Source organism: Lycium ferocissimum, chromosome 9, assembly GCF_029784015.1.
Source record: "Lycium ferocissimum isolate CSIRO_LF1 chromosome 9, AGI_CSIRO_Lferr_CH_V1, whole genome shotgun sequence".
Lineage (NCBI taxonomy): Eukaryota > Viridiplantae > Streptophyta > Magnoliopsida > Solanales > Solanaceae > Lycium > Lycium ferocissimum.
Window position 1 is genome coordinate 24215737 of NC_081350.1, and position 11946 is coordinate 24227682.

Genomic DNA, 11946 nt, shown 5'->3' on the forward strand with positions numbered 1-11946 from the left:
GTGCGAGATTATGATATAAATTATTCATGTTTTATTTTTAAAATATTATATTTTTATATTAAAATTACATGAATTATTTATACCCATCAGGCACCCACGCTATCCCCCTTGGTAGGCGAACCCTTCCCTTAACTACATCATTTTAATACAACATGCGGAAATAAAACACAAATCATCTTAACAGTCTTACTTAATACATAGAACAATGCGGAAGTACTTAATCCATCACACCCAAAACCTAGTCTGAACGTCGTACAAGAGCCACCAATAATAGATACAAGTCTGATAGAATAATACATGTCTCAAACTAAGGATACTGTCTCAAGAATAAAAAAAGACGGATATGTAAAGGAAGTGTCTCCGGGCTGCGGATCCATCAATGTAGCTCACCCTGGGAACTCTAACAAGTAGCCTGGGGATTCACTTCTGAGGTCGGGATGTAGGACCAACAATGAACTCTGCACTCAAGAAAAGTGCAGCAAGAGTAGTATGAGTACAAACACACGTACTCGTAGGTATCATAAGCCGACAATGGTTAGTTCACGCATACAAACAGGAAGCAACTAACAAGTAATAGCAGATAAGCAATCAAACACAGTCACAACTCTAGCAATATAGAATTCTTGCAAAGAACGATAATTACAAGGATTTTAATATCTCAGGTTATCAGCCTAGGTGGAAATCTCTAAACCACGAGTCCATCAAGCTTGTAAATAAATTCCTTACAAACAATAACTCAATAATTCACCAATCAAGAATCAATCAAAGAATGTGTCATGCAATGACATGAATAACAATTCAATGGAGTGTAATGCAATGCAATGTCGTGCTATGCAATACAAGAGAGTCACCTCTCACGCTCTACTCTCATACACACATGCTATGTCAATGCCTTATAGTCATGACTCATGGGGAACCCGCGAAGTCCATGTACCACTCGTGCTCTCCGGCAGAAACCTCGGAGGCTATCAATCACTCTCAATCTCCGGCAAAGACCTCGGAGTCTCTCTGTCACTCTCAATCTCCGGCAAAGACCTTAGAGTCTCTCAATTACTCACCTCACCATCAGGACAACGTAAAAGTAATATGGAAACATGTCATGCATGATAGCAGTCTCAACAATATCATCAATATGAAATCAACAAGTACAAGTCATATTATTATTCGCACTTCCATCATCAATATTACCCTTCCTTTTCATGAGATAAGTGAGCTAGTATGTGACAGAGATACAATTAGGTGATAATCACATCAAATAACACATGGAATATGGGATGCATGCCTAGCATGAAATTAATCTCAATAATCACCGCAATCATATGTTCCACAGATTCATACTATGAAAAGCAATTCAATATTCAATATCTCTGTAATAATCTTCCTCTTCGATATGACAAGCGAGATAGATAGATAGATAGATAGATAGATAGAGAGAGAGAGAGAGAGAGAGAGAGAGAGAGAGAGAGAGAATTATATCAAGCTATGTTGCTCGAACTCTTCAAAAATGTCGACGGGTGCGTGTCGGATACTTCAAAAGTAGTGCATTTTTGGAGTATCTAACATGGGTGCGGCAACATTTTTGGAGAGTCCGACCAACATAGATATCAAGTACGTGAAATCACTATCATGGCGACCCCACATAACAATATCAAAATAATGGCGACAAGCCCACATAACAGCTGACAATACCAACCTAGATGGAATTCACCTCTACACCATGCCCGAAGGCCTATCATGCTTTCCCCGTCAATCACTACTATCTACATACGTTTTGCTAACCGAAGTCTAGACATAAAGTAAGTCGAAACCTACCTCAATGCCGAGCGGGTGACACGAATGATCAAACCAATGCCTTCCCTTTGTGTAGAGCCTCTGAACGATCGAAGTCTATCAAATATACGATCTAGGTTAGAATACGAATCTAAGAACACCCATATTGATATACTTATATTCGAAACCCAAAAATGACCTTAAAAAGTGACCTCGGGCCCACAAGGGCAAAATTGAAATTTTATTGAAAAATCAATTCAGCCATAACCGAAGGGTCATATATCCAGAAAATTAGTCAATTCCATTCACAAATGGACTCTTATATTATAAATTCTCTTTTCTTAAGACTAGGGCTCAAAACCTTTAATTACCCCAAAATCTTAACTTAGGATTAACATCTCACTTTTCCCAACTCAAATACCATGAATTCGAAGGTCTTCATTTAATACAATACCATAATATTCAATTACACACACCCAATGTCATATTCATGTCATATTTATAATAAAGTTTTTGTACGGGCACCCATGCTTGCCCTGCTACTTCATAAATCCAAAGGAGGTGCCTGAGCATATCATTGTTCCAACATCTCGAGTCGTCACATCCATTCAAGTTAAACATAAAGGACAAATTTGATTGGTTTTCAAAAAAAATCTGCCACCTTTTAGGAACCTAATAATGGAAATTCAAACATTTAACGAAGGTAATGTCAAATCAATCTTCTCATGTAGATCATTTTGTCATTCTACATCATTTAAGAAACGGAAAAGGGCCAAAATTACCCTTGAACTTTGAAAAATAGTTCATTCATACCTTTCGTTATACTTTTTGCGCTAATTATACCCTTACGCTATACTATGGCAATTATACCCCTTCTGTCTAACCGTCGCCACGCGCATCATCCTAAATTTCCTTCAAAATTATTTTACCCTCAAATAATTTTTTACTCACTAAAATAACTCAATCCTAATTCGAATTTTTTTTTTTCAAAAAAATAATACGGAATTATTTTTATATTTTTTTTGGAAAAATTATCCGTATTATTTTTGCTGAAAAAAAAAAATTATCCGTATTTTCACTCTTATTTATTTATTTTATTTATTCAATTTGCAATTAAGGTTGTGGGAAAACAAGATATAGTAGAAATTATTTGTCTACCCCTTGTGTGGGGACTTGCAATCAACTCAAGGAAAAAAGTAAAGCTCGTGATTTTGTACATTTGAGAAATTCTTTTGGACTAATTTGCATCAAAATTGAAAAGAACTTGAACACTAGTACACTTCTCTGGTCTGGCTGGAATATATAAATCTGAAAAGAGAATGGATTGCATGTGCGTCGACTGTAGAGGTATGAGTGAAGAAGGCATAATTATTTAAAGTGACGTTCACCTTGAGACAAGATTATTTTTTGCAAAAAATATCTTAGAGTTACGGTTCAACCGGCTAAATTATTGTGCCCTATCCATATCAAATTTCACCACATGTTTTGCAAGGTCACCGACAACCTTTTTCGTAGTTTTTGCAATAGCATAAATGTTTGGTGGAAAGAAAAGATAGCCATGCTAAGTTAACTAGTAGTGACTTTTCTTTCACTTCTACATTTTCGAGTAATCGTTGTTTGGTCAAGCTTATGTGGAGTCAAAAGTACTTATTTAGAGAAAAAAAAGTATTTAGCTAAAAAAGAATTTAAAAAAAAAATCTTGAATAGTAACATAAACTGTTTTACCAAAAACAAAAAAATAACTTTTTCCAAGAAATACTTATAGAACTTTGGCCAAGTATAAATTGCTACTATAATAATGATAACAAAAAGTTTTTCTCAAAGTGATTAACCAAACACAAACTAATACACTCTAGAAGTATTTTTTTCTAATTTTCAAAATAAACAAATTTTGGCAGCTTTGCCAAACAGGCTTCTGAAACATGATGTTAAGTAGTAGGTATTTGATTTGCGAGCTATTGCATAGTGAGTAGGTTATTCAGTGTGCATCTGAAGGGTAGTGGCCACGAGATTTTCTGGGGGTTCCAACAACAAAAAAGAAAGAAAGTATTGTAGTAGGTATTTGGACATGAACTAGCTGATATTTGTAAAAATAAAATAAAATAAAAAAGATACTAGTATTTGAAGTTAAATTGTGTTTTGAACACAACAAAAAAGATTGTTATGTGGGTAAAATTTGAGAAAACTTGAAAAATTTCCTAAATTTTATTTTTCAAACTCCAGATTTTATATTTTCAATTTAAAATTAAAATAATGAATTAAGTTAATAAATAAATATTTATTTAAAATAATCTCCAAATATTATTTAAAAATCTTTGAAATATGTATGGAAAACGGGTCCTAATAAATTTAACAATTTAACAAAACCTTACACTTTATTAAATTTAGATAGGAAAAGAGGTATCATTAATTAAAATGAATGTACGAAGCAGTTATCAACTTTTACCCTTTTTGAATTTTGCCGTTGAAAATGGTTTGCCACCTTGCACTTGCATAAGAAAAGTAAAATCACCAAAAAGTGAAATGACCATTTGTAAAGGAGAAAAGAAAAGTTGAAAAAGGGTAGTTGCACGCTGATAGAGTAAGCTTCTATTCTTTTCGAGAGCTTCTATTCTTTTCGAGAACCATGTCCATATGGGCTGTCGCGACATATCGAATTGACAACATACTGACCTTTTTGGAACACTACGAAGAATAAGAATGAGAAAGAGTTTGGGAAAATAAGATCTGTATTTGGAGAATTTTTTTACAAGGTTTTATTTTTTTCTGGTAAAAAATGCTTTTGTATTTGGGCCTCTGTGTAAATTAAAAAACTTAGGGGTATATCAAAACTTATCTTTTAAATGAGCTTATCCTCAATAAGAAAGAGACCTTTTTACTCAATTTTTAGAACTTCTGTCCTTGTTCCTTGAATAAATAACTCAAAGATCTCTTTTAATTCCATCCCCCGTGTAACTTAAGGTTAAGATACAATTTGAATATATTGTTTTTAATTAAAAATAATTAACTCAATTAACATAATTCTTAATATAAGTAAAACAAAATTTCAAATATGAGATGGTTAATCATTCAATATTTAAGAGTGTGTGCGTTTAGAGGAGTCAATTATTTACTTTTAAAGTATAGCATTATATATTCATAATGTAAGAGAGCCAGTTGCTTAAATTTAAAATATATAGGAACATGTATGCAAAAATGTGAGTTATAGGTAAATTGTTTACTGGTAAAATGTACATAAGATGATGAGTATGTAAAATGCAGAAAAGTTAGTTTAAAATATATATATGATGTGTATTATATTATTTCATAATTTAAAATATATATGATGTGTATTATATTATTTCATAATTTAAAATATATATGACGTGTATTATATTATTTCATAGTGTAATAAATAAATTATCATAATTCAAATTAGTAAATAAATTTTAAAAATAAAAAATAATTTAATAGTAGTTCAATTTTAATATATTAGTTGTTTAATTAAATTAACTAAAATTAAATTTTAAACATTTCATTAAAAATTCGTATAAATAAGAATTTTCAATTGACTTTTAAGGCTAACTATTTGTAATTATAAATAATTTAGATATAATGTATTGGGAAGATAAAAGGTGAGCATGCAGAGTAATTACTAGTACTTTTTTGAAGGGAAACTTGTTGGAGGGAAAAGAAGGGTATTTGGAGCTAAAAACTAATAAGGACAATAACGACTTTTTATATTTCTTGCCCATAAAATTCTGCACATTTAGCACTACCCTAATTCAAAATATAGGTGAAAGATGTACAAGCACCGAAAAACTTTACAATGGGTGAGGCATAAATATGACATGGTGTGTGAGGGAGTATTTTATTACAATTATATTGTGGCCCCACCAATTTATTCCTGCTCTTCTTTTCTTCTTCCATGTTTTTTGTCATTTCTCTCTCGTCTTTCTTATTTTTTCTCATTTTTTTTCATCGATTTTAAAACCAATTCTATTATACGCTGATCAATTTTTTTTAAGATATTCTTCCGTTTTATTATTTAGCTTTTCAATTTTTTCTTAAAAAATCAGTCAAACTCCGTACAAGTTTAAAAGAAAATAATTGGCACTTCAAAAAAAAAATATGTAAAAATTGATAACAAAAAATGAATGTAGGATACTTTTAAAAGTAAAAACACCTTAGGAAATTTATTGGAATTCTTTTTTTCCTTTTTCTTTTGGTATATATTATTCAAAGTTGCAACATTCTGTACCCGAGAAATTCAAAGTTCTAAGTGTCATCAAAGTAGACCCTGAATTTAGTGGTGTGCAAAAATCGGTTTAATGGATACACTGAACCAAAAAAAACTTATTTGTTTAGCAATCTATTTGGTTAATGATTTTTTAAAGTTTTATGAACTACCAGCTCGATTTCAAATTTTAAGTTCTATTAACAGTTAAACCGATAACCCAATAACGACATAAAATCTTACTAAAATTACCTTTAATAAGCATGTTTTAGTGATATTTTCTCTGTGAAAGATGTAGGAGGCCAAACCAATTGTGTTCGAAGACAATTGGTTTAACCGGTAAACTGAACCAGTAACGTGTTTGAACCTATGTCCTTATTGGGTTATCGGTTTAACCGTTAATAGAACTTAAAAATTGAAATCGAGCTGGTAGTCCGATAAAATTTAAAAAATCATTAACCAAATAGATTGCTAAACCAATAATGTTTTTCCTGTTCAGCTTATTGGTTAAACCGATTTTTGCACACCCCTAAATTCAGGGTCTACTTTCATGACACTTAGGACTTTGAATTTCTCGAGTGTAGAATGTAGCAACTTTGAATTGAATATATACTAAAAGAAAATTCTTATGTAGCAACTTTGAATTGAATATATACAAAAAAAAAAAAAAAAAGAATTCCATTAAATTTCCTGTTAATAGAACTTAAAATTTGAAATCGAGCTGGTAGTCCATAAAACTTAAAAAATCATTAACCAAATAGATTGCTAAACCAATAACTTTTTTTTCGGTCAGTTTATCGGTTAAGCCGATTATTGCACACCACTAAATTCAGGGTCTACTTTGATGACACTTAGAACTTTGAACTTCTCGGGTACAGAATGTAGTAACTTTGAACAATATATACCAAAAGAAAAAAGGAAAAAAAGAATTCCAATAAATTTTCTAAGGTCTTTTTACTTTTAAAAGTATCCTACATTTATTTTTGGTTATCAGTTTTTACAATTTTTTTTTTTTTGAAGTGCCAATTATTTTCTTTTAAACTTGTACGGAGTTTAACTGATTTTTTAAGAAAAATTGAAAAAATGAAAGAATATCATAAAAAAACATGATCTGCATATAATAGAATTAATTTTAAAATTGATGAAAAAAAGAAAATGAGAAAAAATAGGAAAGAGGAGAGAGAAATGACAAAAAAACGTGAAGACGAAAAGAAGAGTAGAAAGAGCATAAAGTGATGGGATTCACAATATAAACCCATCGATAGCCCCTTGTGGTCGTCAAGATTTTTCACATTAACACCTCAACTAAGACTTCTATCATTTAGACACCCAAAGTATGACCCAATCCATTTAGACACTTTTCGCTGACTTGCCGACTGGTGTGATTTTCACGTCAAACAAGCGCGTGAAGAGTCTAAAAAACAGATTTTTAATTTTTCTTTATTCTTTTAATTTCCTCCTTCATCTTCTTGGTTTTCTTTATTCTTTTTTCTCTTTCTTCTCCACTTAATATTCTACCATTAACAAATCTCCTACCTCACCGTAGAAAATAAAGATCAGATTCTCACAGTCTTCTATGCATCCAATATTTCTTGTTCACTTAATATTTATTTGTTGAAGTAGTTCAGAAAATAAGATTCATATGTGGAATTTTTTTTTTTCTTACACACAAGAATGTAGAAGAAGATGAATAGAAGGTGGGCGTCAAGTAGGATAATTACTGAAAATTAAGCAATCTTTCAAGAGAATTTTGCCGTTGTGGTTCATTATTTATTGCCTGAAACAAGACGGAGATGACCAATTTTCCAAGTTGAGGATCTTAATGGTGTGAATAGTTGTTGGGTTTGTTCCTCACAATAGATTGCAGTTGCCGGAAAGTATTTTTTGCTTAAATTTCGGTGATGTTCTTTACTGCTCACCAATTGGATATTTCCCGATTGAACTTCGGTGAAAATTTTCATTAGGATCTAATAAATTATTACTAATTGTGTCGTTTGAGGGGCTGGTGGAAGAGGGGCGGCGAGGGGGGGGGGGGGGGGAGGATTATGGCAGAGAACAAAAAATACACAGAAATCAACAAAATATTTTCTAACCACGTCGTCTTCCATCTGCTCTAATTTCCGATGGTCTCCGGTTTTACCATGGCTGCCTGGATGGAATGAAACAAAAGATGATAGTGGTGGGGTTGGGTAGGTGGCGTTGGGTTGGGTTTATAAAATAATTTTGTTATTTTTGATTTTTGCAGAAAAATAGTTTTTCTTTTCTTTTTTCTCATAATTCATTTGTAACTATTATTTCAGATCCAAATACCACGTGTCTTCATTTAATTCGTCACTTTGACATGTCACCGGCGAGTGTAATACACAGTCTTCACATATTTGGTTAATTGTACAAAAAGTGTCTAATTGGAATAAATTTCAGGTAGTGTAAGTGCTCAATAGGAACATCTCTAAGTTTAGGTGTCTAAGTGAAAAATCTTGACGATTACGAGGGGCTGTCGATGGGTTTGGCCTATGATAAAATTATTACCCACACATCATGTCATATTTTTGCCTCACCTATGATAAAATTTTGGCCAACAAAAACCCGGGTCCACTTCTTTCACTCGAAAGACCGTGCGACCCTTGTTCCATTTAGATACATCTATTCCTATTCCAATTAGACACTTTTTGCAATCCGTTATTCGAGCAAAACCAACACCAGCGGGCCACCTCATTGCACATCCAACTGTACCTAAAAGCCCCAATTTTTAATGGTCAAAACTCCACGAATTTACAAATTAGTAAATTTACAATTAAAATGAGTTGGACAATTTAATTGAGTTGGCACAATTTAAATGAGCTACACAATTTAATCGCCACTTAATCCACACATTGGTTTATTTGTAATCATATTTATGAAATAGGAATGACTCCCAAATCACGCCACTTTTGATAAAGTTTTAAAATTTTTGTACGAGCACCCATACTTGCCTTGCTACTTCATAAAATCCAAGGGAGGTGCCTGAGCATATCATTGTTCCAACATCTCGAGTCGTCACATCCATTCAAGTTAAACATAAAGGACAAATTTGATTGGTCTTCAAAAAAAAATCTGCCACCTTTTGGGAACCTAATAATGGAAATTCAAACATTTAACGAAGGTAATGTCAAATCAATCTTCTCATGTAGATCATTTTGTCATTCTACATCATTTAAGAAATCTTTTGAGGAAAGCATTTTGAAGAAGTTTACGGAAAGGTTTTAAAAAACATGTTAGGAAAATAACCATTTTTGCTGAAAAGGATAATAACAATAAAGTATACTTCCACTGTTTTATTTGATGTGATTATAACAATAAAGTATACTTCCGCTTTTTAATTTATTTTCTTAAGTTAGTTTGTTCTATGATTAACGACACATTTATAAAAATATATATGCAAAATAAATTAACTTTTAAATTTCTCATTTTATCCTTATTAACATGTTTTATAGCTATATAAATTTCAAGGTATGTTCAATATCAAAAATTTCCAAAAATCTTTCTTCCCTTATTTATACTTAATAAAACTACGTCACATAAATTAAAACGCATGGAGTAGATAGATTGTTAAAGAAAAAAAGGCTTTAAGAGAAGTCTTTTGACCATTTTCTAAAGAAAATTACAAAGTCTTCGGTGAATATTTTTTTCATCTTTTTATTTATGGGGTCTTGCTAACACACTACATGAAGGCAGTATGTTAGCATCCTTCCCATTTTATCTTTTCCTGAAATGCCCTTACTTTTTCCTACCAACTCATTAAAAATGGGGACCTTTTTGTCATTTCAACCCAAAATTCCCCAAAAGCTTTCATATTTGAATTTCAAGAACTCGATTTGGTCGCTGAAGTTTTCTTATCTCTGTTTTTCATCATTTTAACTTGTTTTCTTATCTCTCCGAAAAAAATTATAAGCTCCAACTTATTTTTTTTGGCTTATAAATTGTTATATAAGCCCAATCCAATTTTTGAAATTTATTTTAAACGGGCTCATAGAACTTATAAGCCAATCCAAGAAACAAAAGTAATTGAAATTTGACAATGAAATGGAATGGAGGGGAAAAAGGGAATGAAGATTCAAATCATAAAAATTAAAGTTAGTTCATTTAGGTGAATTGGGGAATTATGCAAGGAGAATTAGACCAACTCCCACAACTTCTCTCCCTGCAACAGTTAGGTTAAAGAAGGTAGAAATTTTTATTTTCAAATAGTGCAGCAAATTAATCACAATTACCTAACCACAGTTCTAATTAACTGTCAGTTGGATACCAAACTTGATTTGAAAGGAATCTTTAATTTTTTATTTGGTGTTATCTTAACCACAGTTCTAATTAACTTTCAGTTGGATACCAAACTTGATTTGAAGGAATCTTTAATTTTTTATTTGGTGTTATCTTATTGTTGGTTGTCGCTCACAATGGGAGGGAAACGAGTTAGAGGAGGGAAATGAATTTGTGGGATTTTCTACTGAAATGACAAAAAAGCCCACAATTTTAATGAGTTCGTAAGAAAAAGTAGGGGCATTTCATGAAAAGACAAATGGGGAGGATGCTAACATACTACCTTCACGTAGTATGTTAGCAAGACTCTTATTTATTTATTTTATTTATTCAATTTGCAACTAAGGTTGTAGGAAAACAAGATATAGTAGAAATTATTTGTCTACCCCTTGTGTGGGGACTTGCAATCAACTCAAGGAAAAAAGTAAAGCTCGTGATTTTGTACATTTGTGAAATTCTTTTGGACTAATTTGCATCAAAATTGAAAAGAACTTGAACACTAGTACACTTCTCTGGTCTGGCTGGAATATATTATATAAATCTGAAAAGAGAATGGATTACATGTGCGTCGACTGTAGAGGTATGACTGAAAAAGGTATAATTATTTAAAGTGATATTCACTTTGAGACAAGATTATTTTTTGCAAAAAATATCTTAGGGCCTGTTTGGAAAGCCACCTGGTAATTGGAATTGGTGTAATTACTAGGGTGGTAATTACACAGCCTAGTAATTACACAGTAGTGTAATTATAATGACATGTTTGTTTGTCATAACGTAATTACGATGTAATTACAAGCGTCTTTGTTTGGTTGCACAAAAGCGTAATTACATAGCCAGTAATTTAAAATAAAATTTAATTATAAAAATTTAAAATTAATATTTAAAAAATATTGCCTTTGTAAATGATATTAAATTAGTTATTTAATAACACATTGTTTCTTGAAAAATATATTAATTAATAATCATATATTTGTAACTAATATTATAAAAAATAATTGATATATATTTTTCAAATTAATATTTAATTTTAATTAATTATAAAACTTAAACAAGACTTTTTTGGTGAAGTAACGTCATGGATTGGATGTTTTGACAAAAAAATAATATTAATAAATATAATGCCATAACATTATTCAAATGTTTGACATAAAAAATCCATCAAAGGTAAGTGAAAAATAAACAACATGCAATGTGAAAGCAAATAACTTAAAATTGAAAATATAACCTAAATTCAAAATTCAAAAGAAAAAGTTCAATAGAATACTCTTGTGTCAAATTTCCAACATTACATAAGTAAGTTCCAACGTAACTTAAGTAAATAATTCAAAAGAAAGGAAAGATATAAATCTATAACATTCGCTGATGAAATTCTACTTTAATACCGCCGCTCGTTATATGTCAAGTTTGTTAATGATTCATTCTTTCCAATATTAAGAGGTGTAGTTTCAAATATTAGAATAATAACACGGTATTCATTCTTTCCAATATTAAGAGGTGTAGTTTCAAATATTAGAATAATAACACGGCTATGCTAAATGAATAAAATAAAAAAATACGAGCAATTACAATGGGCACTGTGACAGTAAAAGGTTGGGAATGGGAAGAAAGAAAACGAAAAATAAATAATATAAAAAGAAAAATACATTTTAAAAAATAACAATAAT

The 11946-nt window shown here is 31.1% G+C and overlaps 1 long non-coding RNA gene across 1 annotated transcript; it reads right to left on the bottom strand.

The window, feature by feature from the left end:
• Positions 1 to 206: 206 nt before the first annotated feature.
• On the bottom strand, positions 207 to 2234 carry LOC132069329 (uncharacterized). Its single transcript, XR_009417747.1, has 2 exons — positions 1813 to 2234; positions 207 to 458 (listed from the first exon to the last, which is right to left on the bottom strand). It is a non-coding gene; the product is annotated as an uncharacterized LOC132069329 (long non-coding RNA).
• Positions 2235 to 11946: the final 9712 nt, after the last annotated feature.